This window comes from Choristoneura fumiferana, chromosome 13 (assembly GCF_025370935.1).
Source record: "Choristoneura fumiferana chromosome 13, NRCan_CFum_1, whole genome shotgun sequence".
Classification (NCBI taxonomy): Eukaryota; Metazoa; Arthropoda; class Insecta; order Lepidoptera; family Tortricidae; genus Choristoneura; species Choristoneura fumiferana.
This window is the reverse complement of record NC_133484.1, coordinates 10771389-10796571: the sequence shown is the minus strand read 5'-3', so window position 1 is coordinate 10796571 and position 25183 is coordinate 10771389. Positions and strand designations below refer to the sequence as shown.

At 35.9% G+C, this 25183-nt stretch overlaps 1 non-coding gene across 1 annotated transcript; it reads left to right on the top strand.

Moving 5' to 3' along the window:
* Positions 1–3487: 3487 nt before the first annotated feature.
* On the top strand, positions 3488–3559 carry TRNAE-UUC (transfer RNA glutamic acid (anticodon UUC)). The gene has a single exon. It is a non-coding gene; the product is annotated as a tRNA-Glu (tRNA).
* The last annotated feature ends 21624 nt before the right edge of the window (positions 3560–25183 follow it).

Here is a 25183-nt window from a genome sequence, read left to right as displayed (position 1 = left end):
ATGAAATCCCCGCAAAAAATGTATCTAGCGTTTTTCCTAGCTCGTGGCTGGCAACACAGCGTCGGGCCCGGTTAGTCAGGCTTGTGTTTATCTCGGGCGCGCTCGTACGTTGTGTTTACGTGGTGTGTGATAACTCGTGATAACGTGCGTTTGCCGGGCAAGTGATACGCAGGTAAGGGAATAAAATCAGTATAATTATTAAAAATAACGAAAAATGTATTATAAATATGTAATTTCATTCGATGAATCCTATGAAGAGTGTCTAAGGATGCTTAACGGAGGATGCGAAGAATTGCATTTCCTATCAGTATCCCCTATTTAATGACATTTCACAATCATTTGGATTATTTTAAGTGCACTAAAACTTAAAAATAGAGTAGTTTATTTTTTGATTACTAAACATTATTCCACAAAACACAGTCTTGCACAAAACATTTTTTGTACAGTCAGGAAATGATTTATTTTATACAATAAAATATCAGCAGCGTCTCATTAAGAAACAAAACTTCAAAATTAAAAATACATCTACAGGGGGTATCATAAAATGCAAAGAAGTTAGATTATAATCTTAAAGTAAGCGGAAATTGAATATCCCGGCGTCACCCGCCTGACGATCCCTGAACAATGGCTCTGGCACCCCCCGCTCCAAGGAGGGGAGGATTTATCTGAAAACATTCACTAAGTACGGAGATTTTTTATGGCGGGTCTGTTTACCTGTTGTAAACGCCTGAAACTGGTTTTTAGATATAGACATTCCCAGCGCAACATAGTCTTTTATTAGGCATAATTTTCGACTAGTGCTGCTGATGTAGATGATAATGATAACGCGGATAGGCCAGTCTACAGGCTTAGTGATGCTTGTTTGCTTTGCCGCTAAACTTCTGTCGCATTCGGAGATGACATATTTAAATTTAATACATACTTCCTTATTATTTACTTGATCTACTTCGGCGAATTCTGCGCAGAAGAAGTTGCAGGCAAATTATAGTTGATTAAATAAATCAAACTACCTTCACAATTGTTTAGTTACACAATTGACAGTGACATAAATATACTTACCTTTTCAAACTACCCACACGAATTAATAGGTAATAACATACGAGGAGGTTTCAAACGGATGCGACGGATAGATAGACAAAAATGTGGTCCTAATAATTTTTTGTCTGTTTTGGTCCACTGTGGTACGGAACTCTAAAACGCTCGATGATTTAGGTTAAAAAATGACGTGTAAAAGTGCCCATTGCGGCCTATTTACTGAATAAATGATTTTTTTTTTTTTAATTTTAAAAAATATGTTAAGTAGATACAACGTATTTAGATGAATCTGATGAATATACGTATAAAAACCCTCTAAAATTCTGTGTTGGTACTTTTTTCAAGAGTCCAGAACATCTCTATTGTGTAGTTAGGTACTTCTTCACAATAAGGAAAGTGTGGAAATATTTTTGAACTATTTGCTGAGACATTTTCTTTGTAACGATTAATAAAAAAGAGACTGTCTGTTTGTAGGTACAGTCACCAGCACCAATATCTGACACAACAAGCATGCATAAATATCTGATACGACTCTATTTCTAGGGCCGAAAGGACGTGTCAGATATTTTTGCACGCTCCGCTGTGGCAGATATGAATGCTGGTGACAGTACAATATAATTCAGAATCCAGGGTTACCAATGAGACTTGTTTTAATCGATGTCATTATGTCAGGTGTCAGTGTGATCGAGTTGCGAGCAGCCTTGCGCCATGGCAGACGTCAAGGAAGAAGTGGCGGCTGACAAGCTGGCGGACAAACACAACACAGGTAAGTTGATAACTTTTTCTTGATTGATCAATCGAGTAATATCGATGGACATCAATCGATTCAATAGGTTTAGTAGGTTTGCCTGATCGAGGGATACCGGTCGATAAACGATTTATCCACAGGCGATCGATGCTACTGTTCGACGTCGATCGATTAGTGCGGTAGGTTTGGCTAATCGACGGATACCGGTCGATAAACAATTAATTGACAGCCGATCGATGCTACATGTACCAGGTCCATCGATTGATGTGGTGCAAACTGTCGGTCGATGGATAATTTAATAAAACAAAAATAAAACATCTATTTTAGACCAGTGTTTTTGAATCTGTGGGTCGCGACCCCCGGCGGGTCGCGGGTACCCCTTAAGGGGGTCGCAGTATCTTTAGAGGGTCATTTAATTATTCGGGCGTTTCAACCGCCTCAATTTTCGTGGCTACATTTTTTTATGAATGGGCTGTAGAATTTAATGTCATTTTTGATTATTTTTAGACGTCCTGTACTTCTACTAGATAACCTGGAAACCGTTACAGAATCTTCTACATGCGAACGAAAATGTGCCCACGTAAATCAAATAAAATAAACGCTCGAATGACCCTAAAATATTCTCACCGTTATTGTGTATGATTATTCAACGTTTGTATTATCAACGTAAGATAATTCAAATAACTGTAAGTGGAGGTAAGCAGGGGGTCGCCAAATATTTTCCAAACCAAGGGGGGGGCCGCGTCCTGAAAACGTTTAAAAACACTGTTTTAGACAGTTAAATCCATAATTTGTTATAATTTAATGCCTTAAAGCGAAATAAAATCTAACAATATTTTTTCACTAAAACACATGTCACCCGCATAGTGCACCTACTCGACTTGCCGCGTAGTGTAGTTTGATCGACGTCGACCTATTTATTTATTCTACCACAGATCGATGATCGATCGATTGGTATAGTAGAAACTATCAATCGACGTCGACCAATCAACTCTACCCCCTGGGCCCAACTGCATAATAAATTACAAGCTAATAGTATTAGCGATTTTGTATTGAAATTCACTAATACTATTTGCTTGTAATTTGTTATGCATTTGGGCCCTGATGGCATGAATGTGATAACACCTATAGTAACACAATAAGCAAAGGCAGAGTCTGGAAGCAAGGTGAAGCCGGGCGGGCAAGCTACGCCTAACTAGTTGAAGAACTACGTACACGGGATTGTTTATACTTTTTAGTGCCCTTTTGGGGATAGCCCAAAGAAAATTTGCAACAAGCAAAAAATATTTCGTGTTAGTAAGTTCGATCTCAAGAAAACATACAAAGATACTAATGCGAAAACGCCGAACTGTGTAGGCATAATACATAAACTTGACTTCTATTTTCATAGAAAGAGCAGGAACTTTAATTTTTTAAATTATATTTATATAGTAATTAATAATAATTACTTTATATCTTCTAACATAGTCGTACGTATAAATAATGTCACTAATAATTTATGGATTTTACTATCTGAAAATAAATGATTTTTATTTTTATATTATGATTCTGGTCTTGATTATTTATTCATTGTTATTGCTCTATTCCATAACGAGTCTATAACAATAAACTTTAATTATGCAATGGGCCTTGATTACGAGCGTCGTTACCATTAAGACGTGTAAATTGCGAATGAAACACAAAATTTTGCCTCGAATAAGCGTCTCCCGTATGGTCTAGTGGCTAGGATACCTGGCTTTCACCCAGGAGGCTCGGGTTCGATTCCCGGTACGGGAACGTCTTTTTTTAACTTTAGAATTCAACATCGTGCTATTTTTTCTTCACTGTGACTGTCCCGGTATTGTGAAAACGTTAATTCAGTATTTTAAGTGATTACCAAACTTTTTAAAGTTTTAAATGATGATAAAAAATTATATGTCGTCGCGAAATGGTGATTTATTTCCTTAAATTGTATAACACTTTATGTTTTTACTAGTGAAAGTTCAAAATCAGTGTTTATGCTAGCATTCTTTGCGTTTCTCAAATATTCTATTCACCTCGGTTTCCTTTTATTTTTATTTTATAACCAAATTAAAAAAATCTTGGAATCAAATACCTACATGAAGCTAACCGCTGTTTTATGTGAATCTGAATAGGGTTCCCTCATATTTCTGCGTTCCAGTATTTAAAAATTAATTTCCCATAACAATATTTACTTAGCCACAATTCTCGATGAAAGGAGAGTTGATTTCGCGGTTTCCTATGTACAAATACTTAACACTGTTGCGAGTGGGAGCTAACACAATGGGCGTCAATTCTTAATCATCAAGACAAATTGTCCACATTCCTTTAAACTGTTACCGCAGATTACCTCATATCTTATTAGATGAGTGACAATGCAAGTGATTCATGATATAGTTAACTATGTCGTCCCAGTTTACAAATACGATTATTTACGACATTGTTACTATGACAAATGATACAGAACTGCTCTCTTGTGCACCCCACGTTATTGCGGTTAATAACTTTAATAGGTGCCCGAGTTCCTACTTTAAGTTTCAAATTTCATTAGGTTAATTGATAAATTTAAACTCATTTGACACAACTTATTAAATAAAGAAAAAGCAAGTATTTAAGTACTCTGATCTGAGCAAGATCAGTATGTTAGTGCAATATTCATTACTTAAATTACCATTCGGTTGCGAAACGTACCTACCTATTGTCAAAAAAAGAACACACCTCTCCATAATTACTCAATTTACACAATAATAAGTACTTTATTATTATACCAATGTTACGTTAATGTCTTGTAAAGTTACTTTGTATTATCGACGGAAATTGTTTCATTCAGTCGAATAATCTATGCATTATTTATCATCTCTATCACAACATTATCAAATAGTTATCGAATTATAAATTGGTCACCTTGTGCCGCTGTTATTGCTACATTGAAACCGTTGTTTTGCTTATAGCGATAATTCTAGATGTCTCGCGACAATTTTCTTTTTCGTGCCCCAAGGCTATGAAATATGGAAACTATTTCCAAGAAAACATTTTAAGGTTCAGTACTAACACGTTTTGTTTAGTGAACTATTTTGAACTAAAGTACTTCATCGCTTCACATTGAATTGTTCAAAAGTAATAAGCATTTATTTTGCTACTGTAATTTTTATTCAATTTAAAAAGTAATGCTACCTCTTTCAACGATAAAATCAAATATAAAATCGCAACACTTGTTAAAGTTTTCTTTTGTGTAATTCAATTAATGTGACATACATTTCAGTTCTTTTGACCTTATTCCCATTTTGACCAAGAACTTTTACGTCATTCAAAGAGTTCGAATCAAAATAAAATATTTCGAGACCATTGAATCAATAGAAGTGTTAGTGGCCCTGTGGAGTTTGTTGACAGAACGCCAACTTCTCACAGTAAATACTGCGTGTAGGTGGCATTTCTAAATATTAACACACTTACACTACTTATTTATTAGAATGCAAACTTTATAGATATTAAGTTTGAGGTTGCAAATCAAGAAAGCCGATGTTAAAGTATGTTCCGTGGAGCTTCGGGGCTTCTCCAAAAGTACTGATGATTTATAAGGTCTATAAGGTTCTTACAGAGTTAGAAACAGGTTGCAGAGCTAAAACCTCCCATTAAATTAGTGATTTTTACTACAGAATGTTTTAGACTATCGTGGTCATTACAATGCGCCTGCAACTGTGCCGAAATATCAAAGGTACGCGGAATAAAACCCGAATTTAAATCAATAAATTGGTTTTTACTATTTTAGGGCTCCGACAAATATTACGTTTTAATGTTATATTATATTTGTCATATTAGTATTTCATCACCAAAAAGTTTGAGGACCGCTGGTTGAAGGCTTTGCGTCTTAAACTTAAAAGGTGCCTGTATCAACTAATATCTAATTAATGCCTTCTCCAATGCATTTTACAATAAAGTATGTTTAAATCAAAATACCGGTGTAAATTCCTTTTAAAGCTATTTTATTTGAAAAAAAAACGTCGTCTATGTTTTTAGAAATCTATGCAGAACTTAGCATTTTATTTTCAAATAATTATTTTAAGACTTGTCGGTATCCATATCCACATAAAGGTGTTTGTGAAAATGTATAGCAAAGATAAAGCTCTAGGTGGATAACTATAGCAATCTAATCTCTCCTGATAACGGCGTACATAAAATAATGGAGTTAGCATTTGTTTATTTATAATGTTGTATTGACATTGCCCTGAGTTATCTTTATCGCGAGCGGTCGTGCCGCCCTACTTTGCCCGGTGATTTACTCATCAAAACAAAATGGGACCTCTCTGACGATCTATTCTAACATTAACACAGTACGCACCCGTATTGCTTTAAAAAATATTCTAAGTAAAAAATAGCTTTAATCGTTGACCAGTACCTAGGATTTTTTTGCCATTCCTGATAGACAACTTTATGATTATGACACACGTCATGATGATCACCTACTAGGTCCTTTACACTCGTTTTATTTTTTTGCACCGGAGATTATTATAATGCATTTTTTTTTGTAAATGACACAATCCACCCTATCTTAGAGGTGGTTAAATAAAACACAAAGTGGATAGCTTATTTAATCAAAATTTAATTTTCTTTGCCCAAGCGTCTTTACACAAGCTCTAATTTCTTCGTTTTTTTAAAAAAAAATTGACGGAGATAACTAGTTGTTAACAGTCCCGCTCTGAAGAAAGAAGAAAATTAGCAACTTTTTCGGGCGGATAATTAAATTGAAGGTCATTTGCCATAGTTTGTGAAACCCTAAGTTAGTTAAACTATTTCGCCGGCATTCTTGTACCTAACCTATCTAAGTATCTACCTAATTTCTGGTACTTATATCCTTGGGACATTTTCATTGTATTCGTCAACTTTTTCATAAATTAGTGTTATAAATATGGATTTCGCTAATTACCAGTGGTAACAAAGGGTATCAGTCGCGACACTGAACGTTGCATTGCTTTCCTAAAAGAATGTCGTGCCAGACACAGCCAGCCCCAAGTCTAGGTCCCCGCGCGGGCTTGGTAATTACACGATAACCGATAACATAATTAGTGTAAACCATCGCTATCGTATAGTTTTTGAGAGAATATTGGTTTTTATTGAATGTTATCTAGATCGAAAAAGAGTCACGTGCAACAATAGTTATCAATTTATCATTGAAAGAAAAAAATAGTGAGATTGTAGCTCAACATGTTTATAGAATAAACTTTTGTGAAGAAGAAGTCTATTGTAAAGCATTTGGAAAATACCAAATAATCTACAAATTCAATAAAAACACACGTACTTCAAAAAATTGAGTTAATAAGCCGGTTATTGAATTGTGATTAGGCCAAAGAAATTGTTCATTAGATTTCCCATCGGTTTAAAAGCAATTATGATACCAGGAAAAAAGCAATCAATTTTCATTGATCGCGCTTGTTTAATATCCCGGGTGAATAGCGTTTTTTTCGAAAATTAGGGCAATTTAATAACGACAATTACTTGCGAAAATGCGTATAAATGTTTAGCATGTGAAAAGTCATGCTTATTTTAACTTAATTTATTTCGTAAGACTGCGTTGACCGTGATTCGCAATGAGGAGAGAGAATCACAGTGAGAAGTGCCCGTGATGCGCATAAGATATTAATTAGACTGTTTAGGTATTTACGCGAATTTTCATTTTAAAACTTTTGTTCTATATCTTGTTTGATCAAACTTATTTCAAGCGTTTCCCGAAAGCTCTACAAATACGAAACGTACGTACCTACTACAGTATCAAAATAATAAAATTGTTTTAGTGAGTCCAGCACTACTTAAGTGTAAGTTCTCATTAATTAGCCACTTTATAAGCAAGGCCGTAACTGTACTGTACACGTAGGAGTTTACTTGTAGCGCAAAGTTCTGAAGAAGTTCCTTTCTCACACACTTTCCCACCGTTTTTGTTTTTGAGCTAAACAATGAAACTAGTTTGATTTCGAGTATATGATTTACGAATTCCCAACATGAGCTTGGTATTGGAATACAAACAATGATGATTAATAAAGTTTGATAAAAACAATCGGAACAGTTGGTAGTGGATCATAAAACTTGATTATTATGAGGTATTTTATTGTCTCTTTTATGTAGTACTACTAGGTCATCTGCTGTCATCAGATTGAGAAATATGATTAAGATCTCCCTTTGTTTCATTTATGATTGTTTTATTTAGCTAGTAATTCCAAGTTAGTCTTTCTGCTAGTTCAGCAAACTTAAAGAGGTTAGTACTGTTTTGAAATATGTTTCGGTATGTGATAGATAATAAGTAAAATACCTTAATTCTAAGCAATAAACTTGCTTACATACAATCCACGTTAAGAACTATACCCTAATGTGTGAAGTAATCAGCCCCTTAAGGTTGATCAAGAAAATTTCGATTTCCTAACATAAAAGTTTCCGCTTTTCCCCGGTACATATTAGATAGTAGAGAAAAGTGAATACTATGATTCAAAGGACCAATTTATGCTTGTTACCCATTATACCTATATGGTGTAAATTCTGCTTTCCATTTTCGTCAAGTCGCCATGGATCCTTGAAATTTTTAGATCCCCTTTTTCTTGCTTGCTCTCTCGTTTTTGTAACAGCAACATGTATTCCTAAAATCAAAGTAGTAAGTAGTAGGTACATGGCAAATGGCCGGCAGACATGGCGACAGTGCCTATTGTGTTATGTTAATGCCATAAACACAATTAAACTCACTTACTCTCGTTAGTGTGATAATGCGGTGTCTTTGCCCTTAGCTGCTGTCGGCCTCAGATGGCTAGGGTTGCCACATACAGTAACGACAAATATACCCAAGCAACAGCAACGTCTTATCAGGGGATTTAAAATACGGTAAATATTTAATACCTGATGAAAGAGGTTGTTTATGATCCTAAAATCGACTCTACCGAATATAAAACACAAGGTATTGTGTTGTTGTAAAGGATCTTTTAAATTTCGATAAGATTTCGTAATTGTTATTTAATTATTGTTTATTTAAAACTTTTGTATCAAAATTTTAAACAGCCGCCCTTTACTTTCTGTATTTCTCATTTTTGATGCGCCAACCCTATCAAAAGCATTGTTTCAGATGCTGAGTTCGCGACGTATTGTCTTTTTATACAGCACACTCTGCTCAGTAATGTAGCCATTTTAACTGTTATAGAAACTCTATATGTAGTTAGTTTTTATTTTTTAGGGTTCCGTACCTGTTAACGAAAAAATCTTATAGGATCACTCTTCTGCCTGTCTGTCACAAACGTTTTGCTCCGAAACTACTGAACCAATTGAGCTAAAAACTGGCACATATGTAAGTCAGTAACCCAAAGACAGACGTGTAACCATAATGAAATGTATTTTAAACATGGGGGTCAATTTTAATGGTAAAAAGAAAATTAAGAAAGGAACTTTCGCAAAATATATCGTGTGACATAACAAACGAAAGGTGTTGTTGCAAGCATCTTGAATATTTATATATTTTTTTAAATAAATATTTTTAAATAATATTAGTTTTGAAGTTAATTAAGACAATCGAGAATGTCATCGCACTTGTCCGGTTCTTTAATCCAACGTATTACCGAAAATTGTCTCTTCACGGAAACAAAAAAATATCCCAAACCAAACAAACCCTTGTCCCCACGAACGTTTTGTTTTGTCACCCACTAACAACAACCTATGATGACCACTAAGGTGACCACTGATAATACCTATGATCTAAACACAACACTTAGGGGCTGTTTCACCATCCATTGATTAGCGTTAACCGACGGTTAAATGTGATGCCGTCTCCGTTTATTCGAACAAAACAAATAGAGACGGCATCACACGTAACCGCCAGTCTAACTAATCAATGGATGGTGAAACAGCCCCTTAATTAGGAACTTCCATACGCTGTAGATAACTAGATTATGATGCTCGCAGCATCACGCTACATTTAAATTCATCGTCAATTTACATAAAACAATCACGTCCCTAGGCAATCTGATTGTATGGATGAGTAACGCATGATTAAATTTAATTATATCATTTAGTTTAGACGATGAAACAACATTATGTAGGCACAGATACAATTGAATATACGCCTTAGTATCATAATCTGGAAAAGATCTTATTATATAAGATATTATCTGTAGAAATTATTTTAATTAAAGGGTTACGTTAGCTAGAACTGGACTGGAATGAAGATAGTCTAATTGATTCGTTAATTAGTGGTCGATTAAACCCTTTAAACGATGCATTCATTAATTTAGGTCGATTTGAATATTCTACGAGCGTCTTGAGTTGTATAATGTGAAGTAATTTGAGAATTCAATCACGAACCACGGCAGTAGTTTGGGATACAAAATTGCTTTAGTTAATGGCATACTTACATGTTTTGGCTTGACCAAGAACTTACTATATGTTAAAGACTATTCTAATGATATTTTATGTACCTAACTACTTATTCTTTGCAAATAAATATATTCTATTCTATAAAATCTGAGCTCTACTGAATATTTATATTTTTTGTAACGACTGCCTTTTCAATTAAAAATCGTGGAGTAATCTTCTTTTTTATAGGGTTCCGTACTCAAAGGGTAAAAGCGGGACCCTATTACTAAGACTACAATGTCCGTCTGTTAGTCTGCCTGTCTGTCACCAGGCTGTATCTTATGAACCGTGATAGCCTGTTGCCGCTATAACAACAAATACTAAAAACAGAATAAAATAAATATTTAAGGGGGCTCTCATACAACAAACGTAATGTTTTGGCGTTTTTTGCTCGATATTAATAACGGCAACATATAGACGCTTGAAATATTCACAGGATATTTAGTTGTATATTCAATTTATAAGTAAATCAAACTAAAATAAAATAAATATTTAAGGGAGCTGCCATACAACAAATGTGATTTTTTTGCCGTTTTTTTGCTAATGTCTAATGTTGTATAGCTAAAATGGTACGGAACCTTTCGTGCGCGAGTTCGACTCGCACTTGGCCGGTTTTTTTACATGTAACTGACCCGTGACTGACCGGCATCACCTGATGAAAAGTGCAGAACCCTGGGTTATATTTATCCGGAAATAGAGAAATTCCTTACTAAGTCTTGTAACAAGACTTTTACATAATAATATGTGAAATATACATGTTTATACTTATTTCGAGTTTTTCCATACGTTTCCCCTTTTAACACCTAGAATAATTACCAAGATGCACTATTTTAGGTATGGCTGAGCTGACGATTTATGGGATTTACCTATTTGATGCAGTGCATCCGTTGGTTGGTATGTCAGTGGACATCTAAATGGGAAGTAGTTTGGGACGTCCGTTGTTGTTATTTTAGGGCACTGCTGTAGGATTGTACTAGCTTTAATTTTGCCGTAGGAACTAGAAGATTGATAGTGGTTTTATCATCCATCGCAATAGTAATTCGAGGAGACAGCATAGTTGCAACATCATCTGACTCTTAGTTTTATTTTCTGGTTCAAGGTTTTTGAAATTACAAAATAAAATGGTGTAGTTATCAGCTCTATATTTAATACATATTTTTGGTAATACTAGGGAGTGAAACCAGAAGTCGGGTATAAGAATGACGTTCCTTTGTTTATGTTATAAATAAAAGCTGTACGTATCATAACAAACAAAAATAAAATTCAAAACAAACTGTTAAAAACTCAAATATAATTATATCATGTATGTATTTACTGTATCTCAACGTTTGTCAATTGTGTTTGTTTATTTATTTTGTTCAATAAAATTTTAACACATTCCCGTTTCAAAAAAACAAATTACAGATTATTTAAAATCGTTTCAGTAAATCTAAAGGTAATCTAACCATACATACATATAAACACACAAACGAAATTTACCTCTTAATTGTATTAGTAAGCGATGACGATGACATTTAAGAACATCGTGATTTTTATCGGTTGGTAAAATCTCTTTTCGTAGAAGCTAGAAATTTAGACAAAACTAACAAAGCTAAGGCTTATTTTGACCACGTTGCGTTAATACATCTTAAAAGTGATTAGTAAAAAGGAGCGGCCGTCGTGGGCACGACGCGGTCCCAAAACTTTGCACAATGATTCTGATTAATGAACTGTAAATCGAACAATAGCGTCTTCGGAGATTCGAGCTACCTTTTTAACAAATGACTCGACGTTTGGATAGCCGGAAAAAAGTGTTCATAAAGTTAATAGGGCTTCTCGAGGGCGGTTACCAAAAACTGCAAAAACGATCCTTAGTAAACGAAATTACAAATCAGATTCAAACCGATTTTGATAATAAAAAAATATGTTTTTTATAAAACCCGAAGAGTTTTTGTAAAATATAGTAAGAATTCAACCACCTGCGAAGCAATTCAATGGTGCGTGTGAAGTTCCCAATCCGCACTGGGCCCGCGTGGGAACTATGGCCCAAGCCCTCTTGTTCAGAGGAGGCCTGTGCCCAGCAGTGGGACGTATATAGGCTGGGATGATGATAGTAAGAATTGGTAATGTTTAATTTTACACTTTTTGAAATCGACTTCTGCCAAGTATTTACAGGTAGGTACGTAGGGTATTGAACAAACTGAAAGTCTGTTTTAATTATGATCTTAATCGCGAGTGACAATTACTACTAACGCGACGTTGCATAAGCTCTATCATTGTTCCTATAAATGACTTCTATAATCGCGGTCGTTAGTTCATAATCTCATACGTTTCTGCAGCGTTAGCATTAAAGGCATTAGCTAATGTCTCTTCCAACAGGGGTTAATTCTAGTTTACTGACATCTCTTGTGATTGTTAAATTGCCGGACGAGTTCGGCGCACGCGTCTCTCCCACGTATGTACACAGTAGGAATAGAAATGTTATGTGAATTGAAAACATGGTCGCGCATGTGGTTAGAGAGCCATATAGGTACTTATTTATTTTCCCAGTTCAGTCTGTAACGAATAAAAAAAAAGTATTGCAGACATGACATGGAAGTTTAAAAATGTAAGTAGGTACATTACATATATTGCATTGGCGAGTGCCGTAATCTACTAAAACCTATTACAATATGTGCTCATTGACACCGAGAGAAACAAAAAAATGGCGACATCGATATTGGAATGTTCACGATAACGTTTTCATTCCTATAATAGCATTATTAATTCTGTTTCATCGTAGGACGCTACAGTTTGACGATTTAACTATTACAGCGTTTGTTTTAAACCGGTATGCTTCGGGTACTGTTACTGGATGCCTTTTCATCAAATGAAAAGGATACTGCGTTGGATCCCAGTATACACACTCATCTATGGTTGGCTCGCAGCTGTCTGTAGCAGCATCGTGTACAAGTGTTCCGTATGGATGATTTTGTAAAGGTACTATGAGATCACTTCATAAGTGTTAACCAGTTCAGTTTTTGGCTCTAACGATCTTACACACATATTTATAAAAGTACAGATCCTTTCCATCGTATGTTTGTATTTGTCATGCTACTTCAGTCAGCCTCAGTACCCATTAAGACAACGTAGGCCATAGGGGAAGGTCGAATCGAAAGATTATTAATCGATGTAGAGTGGTTAATACCTAAGTTAAGATTTTTATTCGATTTTTGTTCTAACTATAATCCCTATATGATTTAATCGTGGGGGCTAACACAAATCAGCATAACATATTAGTGTGATATATACTTCAAACTCGTGGTTTGACATTGGTCACTAATAAATACGGTACCCTATAATATTTAATACAGACATGTCATGTCATAGAAACTTCGGTAGCATTTGTGCTCGTATGTAGTCGTATGTTCCGAATTTTCACGATACAAAAGGATTAAGTATTTACTAAGTACCTTCTGTCTGTCTGTCTTCTGTTTTGTCTATCCACAATGTTTTGGCCAAATAAACGATGGTGAAAAAAGGAGCGTAGGACAAAACGATTAACTATTTGCGGAATCGAAGTCTTTTCTTGCCATGTCAGGTATAATTAAAAGCAACAAAAGCCTTGCGGGTGGTTAACCGTTTTTGTTACAATAGGATTTAAATTAAGGCAATAAATATCGCCCACGGAGCGAAATTGCGACTGTTTGTAGATATTATCGCTCCGATTAGTACAGTTTAGTGAGCCGGCGACATTGCGTGCGCGCCGGGCTTACAATTAAAACTGCTGTTGTTTATCTACACCACTAAGAATTAGTATTTTATTTTGGTCTGACTGTGTAACTTCAAGGATATCTGATATATCGAAATGAGTTTTTGAGAGGATAATCTCTAAAAATACATTTTTCGCTAACTGAACCAAATAAGTGTTTACGTAAATATCGACACATTATATATCCATGCAGGGAACAGGCCTCCTCTCAGAATGAGAGGGCTTTTGTCGTAGTTCCCACAATAAGTATACTGACAAATATCACAACTCGAAATCTCGAGCGCTATATAAAAGCGAAGTAGCAATTAGTGCACGGGCATTAAATAGTCTGACCGTGGCAATCACTGAGACTATAATGAATTTGATCTTTTGTATCAAAACTACTCAAAACAATTATTATTGTGAGTTTTTAAATAGCACTATGTGACGGCATCCTACTTAGATCATCAATAGCTGCTGGTTGCGACTTCCCCAAAATAATTAGTTCAATAGTGACCAAAGATTACATCCTAAATATAAACAACCACAGAAACAAACAAAGTCCATTTTTTTGGTTCCGTGCCTCAAAATTAAAAAACAGAACTTTTACAGGATACTTTGTTGTAACTATGTTCTAGCAAAAAAACATTTCTGATTTCTGTCCGTCTGTCAAAACCTTTTTTCTCAGCAACGCGTGGAGGTAGCAACCTGAAATTAAAACGAAATACTCAGGTTTGTTACTTCTAGAAGCAGCAATAAAATCGAACATCTAAAATTTAGTTTAGATTCTAAATCAACGTAATCAAAAGTGACCTGTAGTTTTTTGTTTGTTTCGTATTTCAAATGATATAAAAACTCGAACTATATGAACGATACAGTGCAAACGAGACAGTGTAGTACACAACGTAGCTAAAATATTTTCATGTAAGTACGAAAGTTAACTATAAAAAATCATTCAAGTATTGTTAGGCATACCTTAATATCTCTGCAGTGCGTTCGTTGCAAACAGTAGAGTATACATTTAACACGTTAGTCTCTAACAAGTATGTTACGTTGCGTAACGTGTTTGCGACGCCGGAGCAAGGACGATTTTTAGTCGCAGTTTAAACTAATACAATAACTGTCCATTGCTGTGTGCCAGACCGGTATCCGTTCGTAATTAAGAAAACACTATTAAAACTTTTCTCGTACCTTTATCTGGATGCTAGATGTGACTTAGTTGTTTTCATTTGAAGAATAACAACAAAGTATGTTATTAACACAATGACGAAGGAAAGGGGAATTCTTGACTGTTGGCGCTTTTGCATCTTCTAAGCTGTATAATAAATATAAAAAAACAGCTCAACCGCCACCGTGTTAGATAATTTAAATTGAATTTAATTGTACTATATGTGGACTGTCTCAGTGTTACATTCACAGTTAGTAAACAAAAGCAAGTTTTAAAAATGAGTTCACAGTGCCTGGATTATCTCTAGCCCTACTCAAATTAGCTAACAAACTCAAAGACAATGGTTGCATCAATGCTTTATCTTTACAACACCGATGCATTTCACTATCTTATCTCTAAGAATAAAATACGAGTATCAGGTGTATACGTGTATAAAAACTGACGAAACTTAAAAAAAAAGAGAAACATTAGTGGATAATAGTAGAAATAAAAATGTAATAAAATATCAAAATACCTGCTCTCATTTAATTAATTAATTAATAAATTAAGATTTGCAAGTATTATCTTAATAGATAATAGTTACACATCTTATATATGTGACACCATGAAACAATCATAACACTACTAACCCTCGCTTGTTACCCGCGACTATATTCCTTAAGCTCTTGTGTGTTAGGTGAGTAGAACAATGTTGCTTTTTGCCAATGCCAGTTATGCCAGGTGTGTCAGCGATGACCGCGCGATTGGGTAAAATAAACAGTATGTAATTCCGCCGATGATGTAAGTGACGCCGCAGGTTTCTATAATGACGCCATCTCAAAGCTGATCTTGTTGGGCGACCCATTGATACAGTTTTACATATCGGCAGTCGTTACTCTACACCCATTTGAAATTTTCCTATATTATCGATCTTTGACTTAAAGTACACTTTAAGTTAACCTAAATAAACGTTCACCGTATATATAGTGCAGTATAGGTAGAGTCATTCACGATGACGCGTGCCGTGGTTCTTATTACAATGTCATTAATGGCTAATTTTGATAAAATCACGCGTCTTCGTGGATTGCACTAGGTATACTAAGAGTACCTACATGGTTATAAAAGTGTGTTTCAAAGCACTATTCTTCTTCTGCCACGTTTTATTTCGTTATGCGAGGTCGCCCAATCATGTTATTTCTTTAGTAGTTTTCTTTCTGATATGTTTTGTTCGTAGAGACCCAACACCTTCATGCCTCTTTGGACATTTGTCGTCTATATTGTTTGAGGCCTTCATCTTCCCCTCTTTTTTGTAGTGACACAAAGACACTTTTTAAGTGGTTAAAAAGTCGATCATCTGGACTTATTATTACGTGATCGTACCATTTTAGTCTATCCTCAGAATTTTTATTTTTCAACTAACAACGCAAAAACCACTCTAGTACGGGTTATTTAGTCACTAATACTAGATATTTATTTATGATTATTACCAAGTAACTCCCAATTCGTGAAGCAAAATATATTAATTGGTGCATAAAACTTTGCTAACGACAATTTGGTGACGGTTGTCGTGACGGACGGTTTGTCGCCGTTCGTGACATCTGCAGATTGAAAATTATTCATTAACAGTTTAATAATTAACTGTAATGTGGTACTCAACAATGGACGTTTATTGGAATTCCGGGTTGTGCGTACTTACTATATAGATTTGGGGTAGAGTCGAGAATGACACACAGCTGACTGCTGTGTTAACCATAACCATGAGAGTATTAATGAATTGTGCTTCTTACTTGTAATTTTCCAATATACCTAACATAATAATGTTAAAACTGTGTAGGGATAACAAAAACAATTATCATCATCATCATCCCAGCCTATATACGTCCCACTGCTGGGCACGGGCCTCCTCTCAGAACAAGAGGGCTTGGGCCATAGTTCCCACAAGGGCCCAGTGCGGATTCGGAACTTCGCACGCACCATTGAATCGCTTCGCAGGTTTGTGCAGGTTTCCTCACGATGTTTCCTTCACCGCAAAGCTCGTGGTAATTTCAAATGTAATTCCGCATATGAATTTCGAAAAACTCAGAGGTGCGAGCCGGGGTTCGAACCCACGACCCTCTGCTTGAGAGGCGATAGCTCAAACCACTAGGCCACCACGGCTTCAAAATCAATCAATCATACAATCCATACACATCCATACAATACTATAAATGCGAAAGTTTGTTTGTATGTTTGTCCGTCTTTCACGTCGAAATGGAGCGACGGATCGATGTGGTTTTTTGACATAGAGATAGTTTATGGGCCAGAGTCAAAGGGCCAGAGAGTGACATAGGCTACTTTTATCCCGGAAAAATGCACAGTTTCCTAGGGAACAGCGCGCGATATCTAACCGAACTCCACGCGGGCGAAGCCGCGGGAAAAAGCTAGTTCTCTTATATCTTGGGCAGTGTAGTAAAATCATATCTTCGTATTTGGCGACATACGTTGATTACGTTTTCGAAGCCCGTTTACATGTAGTACTTATCTACGTCTTGTGGATGCCCTTATTTAAATTACAGTAGAGAGCGTAAAATACAAGTACGTGGATACGTTTTCATGTATTCATATTTATAGCTAAACAGTTAATAGAAGCTCACATTTGCATGACATTTACATCCTAATGTAGCATGATCAAAAGAGGGAGGGGAATGTTTATAATTTGTGTGTAAGTAGGTAGGTATCGGAAGTAGGTGAAACTGTATTGTATGATATGTTATCTTCTTACAGAGACGGTGTTCTTTCTTATAAACCTCGTCTTTTGGTAGAGATGAAACGGTTGTACAACGAAATGCATTTACATTAAAACAACGTAAACTAATGTTCAAGGTATGCTATCTATTGGAGATGACATTTCGTGTAAAAAAAAAACTTTAATTGTTCTTGAGGTCGTGCAGGAAACAATGGTGCCTGAGAAATGTTCGGTACGCCGTAGGTATTCAAAAAGAAAGGATCCGTCACACGGCAGACCGGAGGTTTACGCATTTGCTTACAAATTGTAAATGTTACCACAATAAAGACAATCCATTTTATCACGATTAATAAAGGCAAATACCGTTCTTCCCACCTAAACCTATTTATTCAAGTTGTTTTTAAATCTTTTAGAGATTAACATAGGCTTATCCCGATCCCGAGAAAGTACAAAAGCTAGCAAACAAAGTCGCGGGTATTAGGTAGTCATGTCATAAAAATTATCCAGGCGACTGAGCATCGCCGAGCGAAATAAACCTCATTAACACGCCTTTTCACTGAGATTAGGCTAAGCCAAGTTGATAGATTGTTTGCTCCCGAAACCCCCCACATAGAAGATTTCATCGAAATCGTTAGGGCCGTTTCGAATTTTCGATTCAAATACCTTATTGTTATAACTAATAACAATAAATCACCAGGCACTTATCACAAAATTAAATTAAATAAATATTGCTGAAATTATGTCGACATTTCAACTATAGAGCTTTTGCACCACAGATGTGCAGTTTGCAGGTGGTAGGACCTTGTGCAAATTTTTCTTACATGCCTAAATGAGGGCTATCGTTTTTTGTCTCACTAGATGGCGCACTGTTGCGTGAGGTTTTTAAGTATGGCTTTCAAAGTCTGTTATTACGGGCGTGAAAACAAACTTTAGATTCAAATCATATTTAATATACCATAAAAATATCGAGCATGCCACATTGTTGCATAGTCCCCGTTTTGTTCGGAAAAAAGGGAGGACAAAGGTTTTCGAAAGACACAAAACACAGACATTCATTGCCCCGGAACGCATATTTACCATCTCTTACCATCAGGAGACCCATTTGCTCGTTTGCCATCCAGTCAAATAAAAAAATAAATAATAATAATTTCAAATATTACAAAATATTTACAAAATTATTCTAATTAGAAATAAACCCGCGTAGCTCACTCAAAAACTATGAGATTTGACAATTCGGAAACCTCACGCTACACTAGCGCCTCTAGTGGCGAATTCATTCGCGATAGCCCTCATTGAGAGGGTGCGAAGTACTAGGTGGGGGTAATGAAATCTATCGCAGCGCTCATAGTGGCCAAAAGAAGAAATAATCTAGGGTCTGTCATCTGTCATACTCATATGAATCTGTCATTAACAAAGCAATTTGTATAGACTTGCTCGCGATGAAATTTCAAAACGTCAGAGCATCAGAGCCAAAAAAGTTGCGGAAGCTAGGTGGCGCTGATGTCGTGCACAGAGCCAATATATTAAGGCATTTTTTTCTTTCTACTTTGCTGCAGATATAGTCATCATCATTCTCTTAATTTGGGGACTCGGTAGCAAAAACTTAAGAGAATACGAAGAGAGCAATTGTGTATTAGGAAAAAACTCTTTTTGTCTCTTTCAGTGAACTGAGTCAAATAATTTGTTAAACGACCATTGTACGGTTCACGGGTTCAGTAGAAAAGGTCCTTTACAAGTATTGGGGTGAGTTTGTGGCTAGGGGAAGTGAAGATACTTGAAACTGCTTTGTTTGCCACCCTTTTAGCCACATTGACATGTGATGTCATATTTATAATGTACCTAATATATACGAGAGTAAATAATGACATCTCACTAATATTATAAATGCGAAAGTTTGTAAGCCTGTTTGTTTGTTTCTTACGTCATCGCGTCTAAACCACTAAACCGATTTAGATTAAATTCGGTATACAGATAGTTTGAGCCTCGGGGAAGGATAGTCTGTATCCCGGTAAACTGCATAGTTAGGTACTGCGGGATAGCGATAAACGAATTTTAAGCAGACGGAGTTGCAGGCAACAAGCTAGTCTTGATAAATTATCGTTCGTAATTTAAAAGATAATAGTAAAACAAAAGATTGAAATTACAGCCATTAAACTAAACAATCATTACGAATAAGTAAAGTATATATAATTGTTTGTCAACTAGGTATTTTTATTAGGTATTATAATGGATATTATTGTCATTATATGTAATCAATTTGTTGGTGGGATTAAAAACTAAAATAACAACATTATTATGCACTTACATGAAAAAAATAACAATGGATGAAACAAGTAGGTATTAGCATTATAGTTTCTGTGTGTAGGTAAATGTTAGGTACAATGAAAGGACTAAGTAGACTGTGAACCCTGAGGCCTCTTTGATGGCTTTGAGACCATTCCGCTCAGGTGTGAGGAATTAAGACTCAGGGTCGTTCCAAAAAAATGGCCCCGTAACTTGTCTATTAGTTTTTGAATGAAAAGTTTTTGGATAGAGAATTTTTGATAGTGTAAATTTTTTTTTTAGTAAAATATAGATGTTGTACAATCGAAACCCAGAATATATAACCATTAAATAAATAAAACTACCTATCCTAAACTTAAAATACATAAAATAAAATAATAGACTTGTTTTAAAATCTCTTAAGTAATTAAAAATAACTGAAGTAAGTATCTTTTTCACTATAGCCTGTCAAACGGGATAAGCTTCAAGTTTTACTCGTACCAATTTTTATTCCTACTCAAACAACTATTTTACATTACTTTAATAAAGAGCATCATTTAAACATCATTACTACATAAATATTCGTATCAGCCAGTCAGTTTCGTTGGCATTGCAAACTCATTTTAGGAATGATACCTGGGCGACCGAGCTTTGCTCGGGATAAAACTTGATAATAATCGTTTTCCCAGAGATAAGAATTGTACGTTTAAAGGTATTAGATAGATACATATTTAGAGGTATTTTAAGTATGAGATCGATCTACTTTTGCGGGAATTAAGCCCGAAGACTGGTCTTCGTAATCAGGGCGCAATTTTTAAATCACGGTTTTCGAAAATACCATTTAAATGTAGTAAAAATCTGATTATTTAGGCAAAAATACAAAAATGTCTTAAAAAAAATTCGTCTAGTTTCTACGTCGTATATGAAATTCAACACAACTTTTAACCACTTTCGAATGGATGATACGAGTATTTTCCAGTGATGTGATGATTTAATTTAAAAAAAACCGGCCAAGAGCCATTACGAAAAAATCAAATAACATTTTTCTAAGGATTTCGTATTGTGTACTGAATCTTCCAAATTTAGGTATATTTTATACCTTAGGCTACTATTTACTCTTAAACTACTAATGATTCTCAAGCAATTTTAGCCGCTATAATTTTCCTTGTAAGTAAATTTGATATATTTACTACCATTCTGATTTTTTTCAAATTTATCCACCCAACCGTTTAGATTTTAGAGGGGGGGGGGACGCTTGATTTCAATGAAAAGTTGAATATTTCGCAAACAGATCACTATGAATAGAAAAATTGTCTTAGCAACCCCCAATGTTTTTAAAAGACCTATCCAACGATACCCCACAATATAGGGTTAGTCGAGAAAAAAAAATCACCCCCACTTTACGTCTATGGGACACATTACGTCTATTGTACCAAAATCACCCCCCACTTTACGTCTATTGTACCCACCACTTTACTTTCTGTCTCTTTACGTCTCTGAGCTTACCCGCAGACAGACAGACAGACAGACGGACAGACATGGCGAAACTATAAGGGGTCCTAGTTGACTACGGAACCCTAATCAGTCCCCAGGCTCAAACCACTTAGCTGTCAATCGATACTTTCAAAATTTTGATTGGCATTTTGTTAATAACGCCATCTAGTGGCGATCAGTGGAATTAGAAAGGCTGGAAAACTTTACCCAACGGAAACGTAGAGCTCCGTATCATAGCTTCATACTCATGGAAAGTCGGACGTGGTTTTCACAGAACTTAATAGATGGCGCCGGTTTCTAAATAAACAGCACAGATCGTTTTGTAATTGGACGAATAGATGGCGCTATACTATGCTATGCTATCTATTACTAGAAAAAAATAAACCTAGTACTCCGACCAACGAAGGTTTTGTAACCCGATTAATTCTCCCGCCTATGAAACTTGGCACATGATGAAAATAAGTAATACACATTATAATTATACAATAATCCAACAACTTTTCTTACGAGAAGTTAGGTATTTTTACCTAAATATGAAAATCGTTTATAGCTTTCTGTGAAAAATTCTTCAGTCTGAAATTCTTTGCGTACCTATGTACTGGTACTAGGTACTTAGAAATAAAGGATGAACGGATTTGAAAGAAATTTCTCCCTATAAATCCACAGGATAGGGGTAAAATCCTAAAATTTCAATAGCTAGGATTAGAGACTACAAATTTGTTTCTTTGTTTGTGTTTGTTTGGATTTGTTGTGGTATTTTATGTGCAATGTTTATGAATTTCATGATATCATTTTTGGGAATTCTCATCTGAATTTGGTAAAATCTCGGAATTTAATTCAACTGTCGGTTCTGATGCATGCTATACGAATACAGAAGATCAGGGTATATTCGCCGTGCTTATGCTATGATGTAAATGTAAGTACTGTTCATAACCTTCGCCAGTGACGGAACACTGCAATAATCGTATCCCTATCCGCCGTGTGCTGCGGTGTGAGGACGGAGCCGGCGCACGCGTCACGGCTCTGCACGCAGGCTGTGCATGCGTTCCGCGATCACGCACCGTGCATTACAAGAAGTGTTGCTAGATGAAAGGTTATCATTTTCAATAAAAATAAAAATAAATCTATAAACAATTAATTACTTTGCTCACCCGCGACCCAAAGTATTTGTTTACAGTTCATTGTTATGGACTTCCGCAAGTTCCGCAAAGTAACGCTTTATTAGAGCCTACGTTGGCTGACGCGGTTTGCACGGAGCGGGTGGACGCGTATTGTAAAATAGTATGAGCAGCACTAACTGCACTGCACGCGTCGCATGCGCCGGATTTTACCTGTACCCGTGCTCCCGCTCCGTGCACCCGCGCCAGCTAGCGTAGGTACTTATTCAATAAGTTATTTACAAATTCAGTAGGTTTTTTTAGTTATTTTTACTTGGACTCTCATCCCCCCTACACTTGTATACCAAATTCCACGTCATCCTGACCACTAGAAGAGGATCCAATTCTAATCGCAAGATTTCGTGAAACCTTGTAATAGTAGAATTGTGATGTTGTAGTCCAGTGCCTTTATTTTCTCACATTCATAATGAAGAGTGGAGTACTTATGGGGTCCTTTTAGATTGGTTACTGACGTGAACAGATATAAAAAATAAGAGATTCAGACTTTACTCATTGGTTGTGCTCTGTGTCTTTTTATTGCGTTTACATAGAAGCATGATTTTTCTACTGCTGACGTTGCCGCGATGCTGAGAAAAAGGACTGGTTTCATTTTTGCTCACTGCGGTATGAAAGTCTCAAAAATGAGACTCTAATAGTAGTTTTTTGCAAAATTCAGTTAGGCTGGCAACTCTTTGGTGAAATGGCACGCAATCGCGAGCGCTTCCTGCTGCCAGTTTCCATCGCTCGTAATTTTCAAGGACGTTTCAGTAACAAAACTGAATTAATGCGTTTAGGAAAAGTTCACTGATGTTTTGGGCGGGGGTTCGAATAAAGTATGAAATGTACCTACCACTGAAATATTTAGGAAGCAACTAGCTCAATAGGCAGTAGACTCTACTCTACTGAGTAGAGCAACGTTATGCCACTTTAAATACCTAATTGTACTTATGTCAATAGTACATTGTGTCTCAATGGCGGTACCTAAATAAGGAATAACAAACGATCGAGAGTCTATTAGAAGCCCGAAGTCGAAAACTGAGGGCTTTAGTGAGTCGTTGATCGTAATTCCAGTACCGCCAATGATTTTCGTCATATTTGTCAATAAATTGACCGTGACTATTAACAGTCGGATCTGCAATTATTGTGCCAATGCCAAAGTCAAATATACTGTTTTATAATCCCAAAATGGCCAAATTGTAGATCAGACTCAGTTAATTATCACCGTCGAAATATATTAGGGTGCCGTTCAATCGTCGTACAAACTTTTAGCATAATTTCATTTTACTACGTTCAAAAATCATAATATTCATTTAGCATAAAAACTAATTTCATAATTTTACAATTCAAAGATTTTCCTACTGTGGCGTCTCCCACGCAGTATTTGGTATTTCACTATTTTTACATATCAAATTTACCTACGTTTCTACCTTGAACAGAGAGAGAAATGAAAACCAATAAAATTATCTGACTTTTCATTATGTTAGAATCGCACATACCGTACCTAAGTTTGTGAAGACAAAGTAATAAGTATTTGGAAAGAAAATAATTGTACATACGTCGATTTTTGCTGTTATCCTATCCACATATCTGTACAAACTTTCTAGTTAATTCGACTTGCAAGACTTCAAAACCAGATACGAACAGTATATTTACATCCATACTAATATTATAAATGCGAAAGTGTGTGTGTTTGAATATTTCACGTCGAGACGGAGGGACATGGTTTTTGGCATAGAGATAGTTTATGGACCAGACATAAGCTACTTTTTATCCCGGAAAATGTAGAATTCCCGAGGGAACAGCGCGCGATAACCGAATACCACGCGGGCGAAGCCGCGGGCAAAAGCTAGTAGTTAAATAAAAGCTTGCACAAATAAGAACAGTAATAAATCTAGCATAAATTGACGTAACGACACTTTTCAATATGAATAAACGATTTATATTGTCTTGCGCCTCGGCAGCGACCGTTAGAGCCTTTATTTTACTGCCCAATTATAGCCAATGAACTCTTACAATTAATTGTTAGCAATAGTCACGGCCCTCTTGTTCTGAGAGGAGGCCTGTGCCCAGCAGTGGGACGTATATAGGCTGGGATGATGATGATGATGATGAATAGTCACGGTCCGCGGCATGTTTGTCTCCACTTCCGTAATAGTTTCAGACGTATCTCATTAGAATAAATTGCCTAATTATCTTTTTTCTTTGTTACAGGTAAACGGCAGGGGTCAAGTTCACATTTAAGTGGTTAAATGAGTAAGGTTTGACTCATCTCAAAAGATCTTCGTCACATGGTTTTTCATTTAATCTCTTGAGACTTGAAAGGTTAAGAAGGTAAATCTCTTACGATTAACGGTAGTAGAAGTGATTCAGAAAGGATGACTCATAATCCGCCGTAATTTTTGGACTTCGTCATTCTGTGGCTGCTGCTTTGTTTTTATACAGAGGTTTGACTGGAGTATCCATATCCAAAATTTTTGCCCTTCCTATCCTTGTCTGATGATTTAGTGTTGAAAAAGGACAGAGATAT